The sequence below is a fragment of the Primulina tabacum genome, chromosome 13, assembly GCF_025594145.1.
Source record: "Primulina tabacum isolate GXHZ01 chromosome 13, ASM2559414v2, whole genome shotgun sequence".
NCBI classification, from domain to species: domain Eukaryota; kingdom Viridiplantae; phylum Streptophyta; class Magnoliopsida; order Lamiales; family Gesneriaceae; genus Primulina; species Primulina tabacum.
The window spans coordinates 19,531,743-19,546,909 of record NC_134562.1 but is presented as its reverse complement, the minus strand read 5'-3'; positions in this window follow the sequence as shown (position 1 = coordinate 19,546,909).

Below are 15,167 nucleotides of genomic sequence, written 5' to 3'. Positions count from 1 at the left end.
GTCGGACATGATAGAAACCGGGATCACGTGCAATCGAACTATCTCCCTGATATAGAGCTCTGCATACTGAGTCATGGAGAAAGTCGTCTTCACCGGTAAGAAATGTGTCGATTTAGTAAGACGATCCACTGTAACCCAAATGGAATTGGATCCCCTGACTGACCTCGGCAAACGAACAACGAAATCCATGGTGATATTATCTCATTTCCACTCGGGGATAGGGAGCGGCTTAAGCATTTCTTCTGGCCTCTGATGCTCTGCTTTCACTTGCTGACAAGTGAGACATTTAGAGACAAATCGGTGGATGTCTCGCTTCATACCTAGCCACAAATACAGCATCTGCAAATCTTTGTACATCTTGGTACCTCCTGGATGGATGGAATATAGAGATGTATGTGCCTCTGTCAGAATAGCCTCTCTGATCAAATCAAAACTAGGCACCCACATCCTTCCTCTATAATTCACAATACCATCGGACACTGTTTAGAGTACACTGTCCTTGGCCTCATCCTTCAGTATTCATTTCTGTAACTGCTCATTCGAAGGCTGACCTCTACGTATTCGGTCTAGAAAAGAATACTGGACTGTCAGATTAGATAGCTTAGGAGCTCTGCCCTTAGGATAAAATTCCAGGCCAAACCTCTGAATCTCTGACTGAAGAGATCTTTGTTCTGACAGCTGTGATACGCATGCTACCTTTCTGCTCAAAGCAACCGATTCTTGATCAGCAGTAAGATGATCAGAGGAGGACTGAAACAGGTTGGTTGTATCTGGTTACTAACCCTTTTAATGATCAGATTTATCTCCTCGAAGAATCCCAGAACAGGGATAGTATCTTGATTGATCAGATGGATGTGTCAGAAACTCCGATAGAAATACAGTTGAAGAGGTTTCAGTCGTTGACATCGCCGATTCTGAGGGGTACTGAGACGACTGTGGATCGTGAGAGCTTGCTAGATGATATAGAGATACTGTTTGATTCACTTGAGTACCCAGATGAACGTAGAGTTAAACTGATTGGGCATCAGTTAAAGGAGGTCGCAAAGAGCTGGTGGATTGTAACCAAAGAGGCCTTAGAACAGCATGATACAGTGATTACGTGGGAAATATTCAAAGTGGAATTTTATCGAAGGTTTTTCCAAGGTTCGTACCGAGAAGATAAGAGGACAGAGTTTGAAAATTTGAAATAGGGTCAGCTAAACATTGAAGAATATGTTGCTTGATTTTCTACCTTGCTACGTTTTGCTCCTCACGAGGCTGAAAATGATGAAGCTGTGACTGATCAGTTTGTTAAGGGATTGAATCCTGAGATATTGACATTGGTAAACACAGGCTGACCCTATAATTTTGCTGATGCTCTGAGTAGAGCCAAGAGAGCCGAAGCTAGTCTGATGAGACAGAAAGAGGCTTTGTTTGTGCCTCCAGCATCGAGACCACAGCAACCATTTCTCGGACTTGAGACTGGTAGTAGCAGTGGTGGAAAGAAAGACTATTTGAAAGCTCGAAAGAAACAGTTCAAGAAGTTAGGAAGCGGTTCGTCTAGTTTCAGTGGTTCTAGTCAGAGTTACACCGGGGTCTATCGTAGCACTTGCGGAGGGAGACATCCCACTAAGCAATGCCAAGGAGTAACTGGTAGTTGCCGTATCTGCAAAAGATCATGACATTTTGCGAGAGTATGTCCCCAGAGAGGTTCCCGAAGATTCCAGGGAGCAGAATCATCTGGATCAATGACTCAGACTGATAGACCATAATCTGTTGTTCACTCTTTCCCACCCCCTACTCAAACCCAAGCAGGGCCAGAAGGAAGGCGGAGTAGTGATAGTGACCGAAGAACAAACCCAGGATGCACTTGATGATATAGTGGCAGTTAACTGTTCTTTTATGATTATTCCGTATATGTATTGAGAGATTCTCGTACATCCTACACATGATTTTTGAATAAACTGCATTCATGTATGCTTTATCTGTTGAGTCAGTGTCTACTGTAGTATTTTATCTCTTCAGTTTTGGGGAGCGGTTTGATATCAGTGAACTCTGTGAAACATCGTATACTACAGTGAGATGAGAATGAGACTGAGTTAGCTTCTATTGTACTTGTGTTGTTTGAGAATGACTGCATTAATTATATTGATATACTGATCAAGTACAGAGTTACCATAGACTGATTCCAGAAGATGGTAAGATTCGGACCTGAACTTGCCGAAGATGGAATATTGTACGGTAAAGATTCTAGATTGAGAATTCCTTTGATATCCGAACTAACTAGGACTCGATCATTACAGAAAGGAGCAGAGGGACTCCTTATGTATTCAGTTGACTTACTGAAGTTGAGTCCACCATTGGCTGATTTGCCAGTGACATGAGAGTTACTGATGTTTTCCCCATATGAAACTCCGGGTTTGATTCCAGCCAGGGAGATTGATTTCAGCCTTGACTTGATACCAGGTACTGTTTTATTTTAAAAAAACTCTGTGCCGAATGATACCGATTGAATTGAAGAATTTGAAAAATCAGATAGAAGATTACTAGATAAGAGTTACATCTGATTGAGTGTTTCTCCTTGGAATGTATCAGCTATGTTGTGAGTTGATAAACTCTGTGTTCAGAATATTTTGATGATTCTTTAATTAGTTGATCAATGATATTCTGGTATATTTGAAGAATATGACTGATTTTGTTGAAAATTTGAGTATTGTATTGAATATTCTAATAATTGGAAAGTGGTATACAGAAACTGTTGAGATGTGAATCTTGATTAAGACAGATGATATTCAAGGCTTGTTATATCTGAAAATGATACATCTGTTGATCTAGCACAGTGAAGCCGTGATTAGTTGGCTGAGATTGATATCAGTGTCAGAAATTTATAGTTGCATGAGTTTAGCGGGCTATTATATCTGAGTGTTAATTTAAATCTGACTAAGAATTGTTATTTTCTGGAAGCAGTATTTGATACAGATTGTATACAGTTGAGACTCGATACCGTTCAAGCCGAACCAGAGCTGATTTTGAGAGTTAAAACAGTAGAAAGTTGATCAGAATGGGCAGAACTTGATTATTGATAGTCAGAGCAGGGTATCGATCAGAATATCAGGTTTGTGATACTGTATTGTATATGAATAACCGATGGGTTGTGCCAGATATTTCGGATTTGAAAGGACAAGATATTGTCAGAAGTGTACAATAATCGATTCAACATTCCTACTGATGACTGAAAGATATATGATAATATGAAAAGATAGTTTGGATAGAAACATATGAGATCAGATGTGGCAGAGTTTGTACTGAAATGTCTAAATTGCCGACAAATGAAGACGGAAAGAATAAAATCAGGAGATTGGTTATATAGCTTATCTATTCCTGAATGGAAATGGGATCACATTTCCAAGGATATCGTGACAAAGCTACTGCAATACTCCCGAGACTGAGTATCAATTTGAGTTGAGAGTAACAGACTGATCAAGTCTGCAAGTTTTATTTTGTGCATGTAGACGTACAGATATGACTAGATTACTGAGATTTCTGTTAGAAAAGTGATCAGATTACACAGAGTGCCGAGAGTTGATTATATCAGACCATGATTTTGGTTAGCCTTACACATTTGGCAGAGTGTGTAGCAGATTCTTCCACATATTATCCATAGACTGATGGATAGTCAGAGCGGACTATCCAGATACTGGAAGATATAGTTTGAGTTATAGTGCTTGATTTAGCGCTAGTGGGCAAGAATTTTGCCACTTGGAGAGTTTCGTACCACAACAGCTATCAGATGAGTATCGAGATAATTCATTCGAAGCATTGTACGATGAGAAGGACAGATTCCCTTTTGTACTTGAGATAATATCTCTGAGGTTCCTGAGATTGGACCTGATATGATCAGAGATATGACTAAAGAAGTGAAGTTGATTCAGAAAAGAATGACGACAACTCTGAATAGACAGACTGAATATGCCAACGTCAGACGACGACCGATGGTATTTGATATAGGAGATTGAATATTGAATTGATTTAGCCTAAACAGATTTGATAGCAGATGACGATGTTGATTTGTTATGAGCTGTTGATTGGTATATACGGATATTGTATAGCCAATATTCTGAGATTGATTCTATTAAAGTTACTTCGAGTTGAATGATGATATTATACTTCTTAAATGATTATTCCAGATTGGAATCAGAATCAATAGAAGAAAGATAATTCAGAATGAAGAATATTCCGTTGTTGAAAGTTCAAGGGAATGGTTAGGGCATCAAGGAAATTATTTGAAAGAAAGAATCTGAGATGAGATAAAGATTCTAGAATTGTTTCATTGAGGTGAGTTTTCTTCTTAACTTCTGTATATCTTCTTCTTGTATCTGATTTGTTATTTGATATGATTACCGGTGATTTCGGAATTGGTTGCCTGTGATTTCGGGGACGAAATCATATCTTAAGGGGGGGAGAAATGTAAGGCCCGAAATTTTGATTACCGTAATCTGAAATGGTTTGGTGATAATTGATGTGATTATAGAAGGGAAGGATCAGACCGGAAAAGACGGAGGAAAACAGGACAAATGTGCGAGGACAGTATACCTCGCGCATATGCGCGCATATGCGCGAGATGGGCAGAGCACCTTGCGCATATGCGCGAAGAGTGGGCGCGCATATGCGCGAGTTGTGTGGTAAGAATTGTGCGTGGCAAGAAGGTCTCGCGCATATGCGCGGCTTGTGTGCGCGCATATGCGCGAGCAGTCCAGTAGCTAATTTTCCGGATAGAACTTCCGGCGTATATGCGCGGGGCTTGGGCGCGCATATGCGCGCGGCATGCAAAACGAAATAACATCACTTGTCATGCCATGCTTATTTTATATATATACATATGCAAATCCTTGGTTCATCGGAAAAAAGGAGAGAGAAAGAACTGAACGAAATTCTTTAAAGCTTCAAGTTTTCTGAAGGCTTAGAAATTCGATTTGATACTATCCGACTATCAGAATTTGAATCTGAGTACAGTACTGTGTTCCTAGTGACGACAGCTACAACAGGACGTAAGTTTTACGGAATTCTGATATCGTTTGAGATTATGATATTGGGGGAATTGTAATTTGACTGATATTATGTGTTCTGGGTATACTGATCATTATATAATTGAAGTTAGATCGAAGAACAGACTGTGTATGTAATGATTATGATTTTCGGAAGCGATATGATTGAGATTGTGCATATTTGTTATTATGACCTGTTATTATTGAAGATTATGATTCGTATTGATATCGATTATGAGTTGTGATATTATATCTGTGATGTTGAGATTGACAGAGTTATCAAGACTGTATTGTTATGCCGTCGAAATATCAGTAGATTGACTTTGATAAGATTTAGTATTGATTAAGATTGTATCATGATATCGTTGATATGGATCAGATTATGTTTGAATTAAGTATTGATCAGAATATGTTTTGAATTGAGTTATACATTGATACAGTGTATTCGATATTGTTATTGCCAGATTGATTAGACAGGCAGTGAGTTCGAGACTTCGACAGAGTCAGACTGACAGAACGAAATGAAAGGTATAAATTGATGTTGATGCGGGATTGCACAACTCGACTTAGATTCGACTTGAGTTTCCCAAAATCACATACTTCATCTTATTGCATTGATATTGGCAATTGATGTGATTGATATCTTTGGTCTATTGATTTATGTATTGAGTCATAGGCTGATGCGCCTAGTCGTAGATGATTGATCTCGTGACAGAAATACCAGATAGTGATGGAATCGTCACTGGGCCATTGCACATTGTCACCGAGGTTTGGCAGGATATGCCAGGGCTGATGTGGCTAGATGGTTGGCCGATATGCCAGGGCGGATATGCCTAGTCTGTGGCTGATTCGCCAAGACGCCGGATGTTTGGTTATATTGAAGTGGATAGAATTGGAGTTTCTTCTATTACTGATATTCGATATGGAAAGAGCCAAAGTCCGTGAATAAGAACGTACCACCACCCCGATCGGGAGTGTAGGTGGGTGTATGTTCTTATTCCGATCGGGATCCTTGGATTAGGATGAGTCGAGTTAGAGTCTTAGAGTCACAGAGTGTGATTCAGAGTTGTATTGATTCATGTTTCTGAATTTGATACATGTTATGAATATCTGTTCCATGCTTTTATATCTGTTTATATGAAATGCATGTATACATGATTTATACTGGGAATGTAATTCTCACCGGAGTTATCCGGCTGTTGTCTTGTTTGTATGTGTGCATGACAACAGGTGGGACATGATAAGGATCAGGAAGAGGACAAGAGATTATAGTTAGCGTGGAGATCCGGGCCCAGAAGCAGAATAGGATTCAGCACTGAACGTATAGTCGTTGAACCTAGTTGAGATAGAGACATGTAGTACATGACTTGTACTTTGATATTGACATGTATATCAAATAGATTACTATTACGTTTCCGCATTTATATTTTAAAAAAAAAATTAGTCCCACTTTTTTTAATTGTTATATTTGACATTAATAATGATTAAGACATGAATTAGCGTCCGGGTCCACACAATCTGTCACATGACTTGGCTAAGGTATAACTATCTTTGAACAAAGTGGGCCAATGAAAACCAGACTGTAATACCTTTGCTGTTGTTCTCGATGCTCCAAAGTGGCCGCCATAGGGTGAAGAGCGGCATTGTTCAAGAATTATTTTCGCTTCTTCCTCCGCTACGCATCTTCTAATCATCTGATTAGCACATCTCTTGAAGACGTATGGATCATCCCATAGGTAAAACTTTGCATCGTGAAATAATTTCTTCTTTTGGTGATAACTCAAATCTGGAGGGAGAGTACCACAAGACAAGAAATTAGCTATATCAGCAAACCAAGGGAGTATAGCATTTACCTCAAACAGCTGTTCATCTGGGAATGCTTCTTTCGATCTCAGGATCAAAGATAAACAATTCAAGATTTTGCGATCTTCGCATGCACTGTCAAACAAAGATAAGAAACGAATCAATTTTTAATGTAATACAATAAAAACAGCTCTAAACTAAAATCACGACTAATTGGTAACAATACTAATATAAATTTAAAATAAACACTCCCCGGCAACGACGCAAAAAATTGTACCGTGTTTTCTTGATTGCTCGCAAGCGCACGACGTCAAGTTATAGTAAAATGTATTTTTGAGTACAAGTGTCGATCCCACGAGGAGTATGTATATAAATGTATATTAGTGCTTGTGATTAAAATAGTCTCGAATTTATTTAGAAAATTCAATTAAAATATTTATTTGCATGAATAATTAAATTGAAAAGGGATTTAAATGTAACATCAAATTGTAACAAATAACAATGGAATAAAAGATCTAGAGGTCCGATTTCACGCAACTGTCCACCATGTGTAATTTCTTGTAACAATGTTATAAGAATCCTTCTTATTAATTAGCCAAGAATCCTATAATTATCTACTCCCTCTCCCGAGTGTTAAGTAGATATTAGTTATCTAAAATTAAATTGCAACGTTCTCATCAACAGTCTACAATTAAATAACACATTAAGCACTAGATTCTCTATGGGCTTCGATAGCATTATAGGAACTCCCGAACTCTATAAATACCATTGATGTATTTTTTCCTTTTTTTGTTTGTAATTTCCTCTTCCGAGTGATAAATTTTAAACATATAAATCATTCAAATTATGGCCAATAAATTGAAAGCATTAAGATTAGAACAATACAAATGAACAATATGAAGAACTTAAATAGATTAGCTCATAGATTCTAATACATGGTTTCGAGTTTTGTTCCATCTTTCCTTTAGAAATAAAAATTTAGTTCATAATAACATAAGTAAAACAACAAAACATAGTTCTAAAACAAGACATATCAAATGAAAAATAAAAGAAAGAAGAACTTAGAACAAGAGTTTGAAGTGCTGATTCCGTCCCCGGAGTTTTGCAGCAGATTTCCCAAAAAAACTTGATGAACTTGAGTCTTCAATCTTCTAGCAGCAGCCTCCACTCTTCCCTTGGCTCCCCAATGCCCTAGATGGTAAGTAAATGATGTAATTTATACTCCCAGACAAGCCTCAATCCGCAGCACACCAAAATCTTGGACTTTCATGCGCAGCACACAAAAATACAGATTTTCCGGATTCTGTTTTGCAAGGAGCGCGGGTGCGATCAAGAGGACACCGCGGGTGCGGTGTTGGTTCTGGTCTGCGAGCGCAGGTGCGGTATGGATTTTAGCGCAGGTGCACTACTTCACCGCAGGTGCGGTGTATGTATAAGCGCGAGTGCGCTGCAGCTTTTGAAATTTTGATCTTTTGCACTTTCCAATTCAATACTTTACTACTCCAAACTCTCATTCTAAGCTACCAAACTACAAAAACAAAAACAACAACAAATCACATAAAACCTGCTCAAGAATCACAAAATTCCAAGTTAAAAACAAGTAATAAAAGTACAATAAATTGCACTTATCACCTGTCATAACTGAAAGAAGCCTGAACATTGAAGGCGTAAATGCAGAGAATATCTTACCCAGAAAGGTTCTTGAAACGATATGTTCTATATTGAAGTAAACATTTCGATTAAGTATACTTCTTGGGTATTAGATACTGGCTGTGGATCACATCTCTGTAAAGATTTGCAGGTGATGGGAAGAAGTAGGATACTAGGGGAAGATGAAACCTTCTTGAGGATGGGCAATGGGGCAAGAGTTGCAGCCAAAGAGATTGGAGATGTTTACTTACTTTTGAACAATGATTTTAAGTTAAATTTAAGAGATGTTTTGTTTGTACCTGATTTGGTGAAAAACATTGTTTCCATTTCTATGCTTGATAAAGATGGATATTCTTATTTATTTAGTAAAATTGTTTGTAACATTTAAAAGAATGAATGTTTTATTGATACGAGAGAACTTGAAAACGATCTCTATAACTTAAAATTGAAAGTTATTCCACTAAAAAATGTCCAAGCAATAACAAGAACAAACAAGCGAAAACAAGATGCTCTAAATTCGGCACAATTATGGCATGCTCGATTGAGACATATTTCCCTATGAATGATGAACAAGCTAGTGGGAGTAGGCATGTTTGATATATATGATATTAATTCTCTCACGACTTGTGAATCATGTCCAAAGGAAAAGATGATCGAAATTCTCTTTAAGGGCCACGTGGAGCCAGCCAAAGGATTATTGGATTTGATCCATACCGATGTATGCGTTTCGCTTAGCATCACCACTAAGCATGAACATGCCTACTTCATCACCTTTACCGATGATTTTTCAAGGTATGGGTACGTGTATTTGATGAAATATAAATCTGAAGCCTTTGAAAGGTTCAAAGATTTCAGAAGTGAAGTAGAGAAACACTTAGGATGAAGCATTAAGTCACTTCGATCGGATCGAGATGGTGAATAATTGAGTGCCGAGTTCCAAGAGAATCTTAGGGAGAATGAGATTCTGTCGGAGTGGACTCTGCCTGCTACACCATATTTGAATGGTATTTCGGAGTGTTGTAACCGGACTTTGATAGACATGATTCGGTCTATGATGGGGTTCGCGTAGTTGTCGCCATACTTTTGGAGATATGAACTTGAGACAACGGCACTGTTGTTGAACAATGTCCATTCAAAAGCAGTTGATAAAACATACCATATGAGATATGGACGGATAAGCCTCCCAAATATTCTTATCTTAGAATGCGGGGATGCCATGCTTATGTGAAGCAGGGAGTGAGAGATAAATTGGATAGTCGATCCATTTTATGTTAGTTTGTGGGATATCCAAGGAATTCAGTTGTATATTCAATCATCCCCAAGAAACAAAGGTGTTTGTTTCTAGGAGTGCAACCTTTTTGGAAAAGAAATTTCTATTAGATAGAAAAGGGGAGATGATAGAACCGGAAGTGGTTCGAGAGACACCCACAATTGTAGAACCCACACCCGGAGAGCCAAGAGAGGAGATAAAAGCTCTCAGAAGATCCGACAGAGTTTCGAGACCACCTATGAGGAATGGTCCTCTTCTTGAATAGGGTCATGATGAGCCTAACCATGGATGTGATCCAATAACCTTCAAGGAAGCGTTATCTGATGCCGATTCATCCAAGTTGCTTAAAGTAATGGAATCTGAGATGAATTCCATGAATTCGAACCAAGTGTGGAACCTTATGGATCCACCTGAGGGAACTGTTCCCATAGGGTGTAAATGGATTTACAAGAGGAAATTTGGGGTGAATTAGAAGGTATGGACCTTCAAGGCGCGATTGGTAGCAAAAGGCTATACTCGAAAACAAGGAGTTGACTATGGGGAAACCTTTTCTTTAGTCGCAATGTTCAAGTATATAAAGATATTGCTAGCCATAGCTGCATGGTATGAATATGAGATATGGCAGATGGATGCCAAGAAAACCTTTCTTAATGGGGATATTAAGGAAGAGATTTACATGTCTCAACCTGATGGGTTTACATCTATCCGAAATGAGCATATGGTATGAAAACTTCAAAGATCTAATTATGGTCTAAAGCAGGCATCTAGGAGTTGGAACCTCAGATTCGATAGTACAATCAAAGAGTTTGGTTTTGCTAAGAATCCTGAGGAACCCTGTGTGTACAAGAAGGTCAGTGGGAGTGCTGTGGCATTCCTGGTGCTTTATGTTGATGACATTCTACTCATTGGGATTGATGTAGGAATGTTGCAATCAACTAAAATTAAACATGCCGAGTTTTTTAAATAAAATTAATGATGAGACCATTCAAAATTAAAAACCCTCATTTTGAATAAGATTCAAAATTAATATCAAGCCCGAAAAGGGGAATTATAAAGGTGTTTATAATTTCCATGTCTTCCATCGACAATGGGTGCATGATGAACGCTACCCATGCTTGGGGCTCGGCTCATATTATTAGGGGAGCCCTGGGTGCCGGAAAGCTGTGACATCCATTGACATGGTGATGTGAACTACGTGGAACTCCCATGATTTCGGCTCATATTATTGAGGGAACTAGTGGCGACCATCCATTAAGGTTCAACATCGATGGGTAAGGCTTGACACGTAAAGATGAACGACGTCATATTACTAGGTCCTAATCAAACGTGAGACAAAAGTTTACGTAGAGGGTTGCATTGAGATGCAATTGGAAACTACCTTTTAGGAATTATGATTGGCTGATATTATTCGGGATCATAATTTGCTAATTGGACCTTACGTACCTACTGAGGAAAAGAGTTTCCCATTTTCACTAAAGGGTAGTGAAAAATGTCAAAACGGTAGGATCGAAAATTTATAAAGTAAAAGTCCTTACTTTATATCTTACTAAATATTTTAAAATAGTCATTAACATTTATCTGTTTTAATTTTCAGTACAATTTTTGACAATTTCTTCGATTCGCAATCCGCTTTCTGCAATACTCGAAAAACACATATTAACTGGACCTAATTACCTCACTTGGCTAAGATACCTGAAAATCGTCTTGAATTCGGAAAGGATAGCATATACACTGACTGAGTCGCCCCCTGTTGAGGCTCTGACTAGCTGCACTCCTTAGGAATTGCGGACTTACAAGGATTGGTGTGACCATGACTTGAAAGCCAAGTGTTATATGCATGCTTCTATGAATGATGAGCTGCAGAGGCGTTTTGAGGATGCAAAGAGTGCTGCTGACATTCATTTGCATCTCAAGGATCTCTTTGGTGAGAAAACACGGCCTCTTAGGCATGCTACCGTCAAGGAGCTGATCACTTTGCGCATGCGAGATGGGGTCTCGGTCCATGAGCATGGCCTAAAGTTGATTGGGCTTGTGGACAAGCTCGTTGGCATGGATCTGATGTTGCCTTCAGAGTTGACCACCGACGTGTTGCTCTTGTCACTGCCTAGCTCATTTGATCCTTTTGTGGTGAATTTCAACATGAACAAGCTGGAGCCTACCCTTGAGGAGTTGGTGAATATGCTTGTGACGTTTGAATCCACTATCAAGAAAGAGAAGTCGGTTCTTTATGTGGGTTCTTCATCTGGTACGAAGATTGATCCTCGTGGGAAGGAAAGAAGCGTTCTTTCCAATGTCCCAAGAAGAACGTGCCCTTGAAGAGGCAGACTCCGAGTCCCGCTGTGGCAGCCACACCAGTTAAGGCTGACAAGACTGCTGATGTATGTCATCACTGCAAGAAGCCTGGACATTGGAGACGCAACTGCAGGGAATATCTTGCCCAGAAGAGTTCTTGAAACGGTATGTTCTATATTGAAGAAACATTTCAATTAACTCTAATTCTTGGGTATTTGATACCGGCTGTGGCTCACATCTCTGTAATGATTTGCAGGTGATGGGAAGAAGTAGGAGGCTTAGGGAAGGTGAGACCTTCTTGAGGATGGGCAATGGATCAAGAGTTGCTGCCAAGGCCGTAGGAGATGTTTACTTGCTTTTGAACAATGATTTTAAGTTAATTTTAAGAGATGTTTTGTTTGTACCAGATTTGGTGAAAAACATTGTTTCCATTTCTATGCTTGATAAAGATGGATTTTTTTGTTTATTTAGCAAAGGTGTTTGCAACATTTACAAGAATGAATGTTTAACTGGTACTGGAGAACTTGAAAACGATCTCTAATCCTTAAAATTGAAAGATATTCCACTAAACAATGTCCAAGCAATAACAACAACAAACAAGCGAAAACTAGATACTCTAAATTCGGCACAATTGTGGCATGCTCGATTAGGAAATATTTCCCTAAGAAGGATGAACAAGCTACCGAGAGTAGGCATGTTTGATATGTCTGATATTAATGCTCTCACGACTTGTGAATCCTGTCTAAAAGGAAAGATGACCAAAATTCCCTTTAAGGGCCACGTGGAGCAAGCCAAAGGGTTATTGGATTTGATCCATACCGATGTGTGCGGTTCGCTTAGCATCACCACTAAGCATGGACATGCCTACTTCATCACCTTTACTGATGACTTTTCGAGGCATGGGTATGTGTATTTGATGAAATACAAGTCTGAAGCCTTTGAAAGGTTCAAAGAATTCAGAAGTGAAGTAGAGAAACAGTTGGGATGAAGCATCAAGTCACTTCGATCGGATCGAGGTGGGGAGTACTTGAGTGCCGAGTTCCAAGAGTATCTTAGGGAGAATGGGACTCTCTCGCAGTGGACTCCGCCCGCTACACCACAGTTGAATGGTGTTTCGGAGCGTCGTAAACGGACTTTGATGGACATGGTTCGGTCTATGATTGGGTTCACGGAGTTGCCGCCATCTTTTTGGGGATATGCGCTTGGGACAGCGGCACTGTTATTGAACAATGTCCATTCAAAGGCAGTTGATAAGACACCATATGAGATATGGATGTGTAATCCACCCAAATATTCTTAACTTAGAATATAGGGGTTCCCTGCTTATGTGAAGCAGGTAGTGAGAGATAAATTGGATAGTCGATCCATTTTATGTTACTTTGTGGGATATCCAAGGAATTCTGTTGGATATTATTTCTATCATCCCCTAGAAACAAAGGTGTTTGTTTCTAGGAATGCAACCTTTCTTGAAAGGGAATTTCTATTGGATAGAAAAAGGGAGATGATAGAACTCAAAGAGGTTCGAGAAACTCCCACAATTGAAGAACCCACACCCGAATAACCAAGAGAGGAGATACAAGCTCCTAGAAGATCCAAGAGAGTCTCGAGACCACCTATGAGGTATGGTCTGCTTCTTGAAGAGGGCCATGATGAGCCTAACCATGGATGTGATCCAAGGACCTTCAAAGAAGCGTTATCTGATGCCGATTCATCGAAGTGGCCTGAAGCAATGGAATCTGAGATGAATTCCATGCATTCGAACCAAGTGTGGTATCTCGTGGATCCACCTGAGGGAATTGTTCCTATAGGGTGTAAATGGATTTACAAGACGAAACTTGGGGCGGATGGGAAGGTATTGACCTTCAAGGTGTGATTTGTGGCAAAAGGATATACTCAAAGACAAGGAGTTGACTTTGAGGAAACCTTTTCTCCAGTTGCAATGTTCAAGTCTATAAGGATATTGCTAGCCATAGCTGTATGGTATGACTATGAGATATGACAGATGGATGTCAAGACAGCCTTTCTTAATGGGGATATTAAGGAAGAGATTTACATGTCTCAACCTGATGGGTTTACATCTAACCGAAATGAGCATATGGTATGCAAACTTCATAGATCTATTTATGATCTAAAGTAGGCATCTAGGAGTTGGAACCTCAGATTCGATAGTACAATAAAAGAGTTTGGATTTACTAAGAATCCTGAGGAACCTTGTGTGTATAAGAAGGTCAGTTGGAGTGATCTGACATTCTTGGTACTTTATGTTGATGACATTCTACTCATTAGGAATGACGTAGAGATGTTGCAATCAACTAAAATATGGTTAGCGAGTAAGTTCTCGATGTAGGACTTGGGTGAAGCATCTTTTGTATTTGAAATACAGATCTATAGAGATAGATCAAGAAGATTGCTTGGTCTCACCCAATCCACATACATTGATACCATCGTGAAGCGGTTCTCGATGAATGGGTCCAAGAGAGGAAATCCACCAATGTGTCATGGTGTGTCCCTATCCATTTCTATGTCTCCCAATACTGATGCAGAGATAGCGGCATGAAAAGAATTCCTTATGCATATGCAATTGGTAGCATCATGTATGGGATGATAACTATACGTCCTAACGTGGCTTTTGCACTAAGTGTAGGAAGTAGATATCAATTGAACCCTGGTCTTCCACACTGGAAAGCTGTGAAAGACATCTTCAAGTATTTGAGAAGAACCAATAACTTGTTCTTAGTCTATGGGGTGGAGAAATAAAATTGGAAAAATATACCGACTCTAGCTTCCAAAGCGACGTATTCGTGCTCAATGGTGCTGCTGTCTCTTGGAAGAGTTCCAAGCAAGATAGTACTGCGGATTCCACCACTGAGGCCGAATACATTGCTGCATCAGCTGCAGAAAAGGAGGCTGTTTCGTTAAGGATTTTCGTCCAAGAGTTGGGCGTCATTCCTAATGGAGTTGCTCCAGTCCCGGTGTTTTGTGACAACACTGGAGCCATTGCTCAGGCGAAGGAGCCAATGTCTCATCATAAATAAAAACATGTATTGAGAAAGTACCACATTCCTCCGAGAGATTGTGGAAAGAGGAGAAGTGTCGATTGACAAAGTCGGCTCCGAAGATAATGTTGC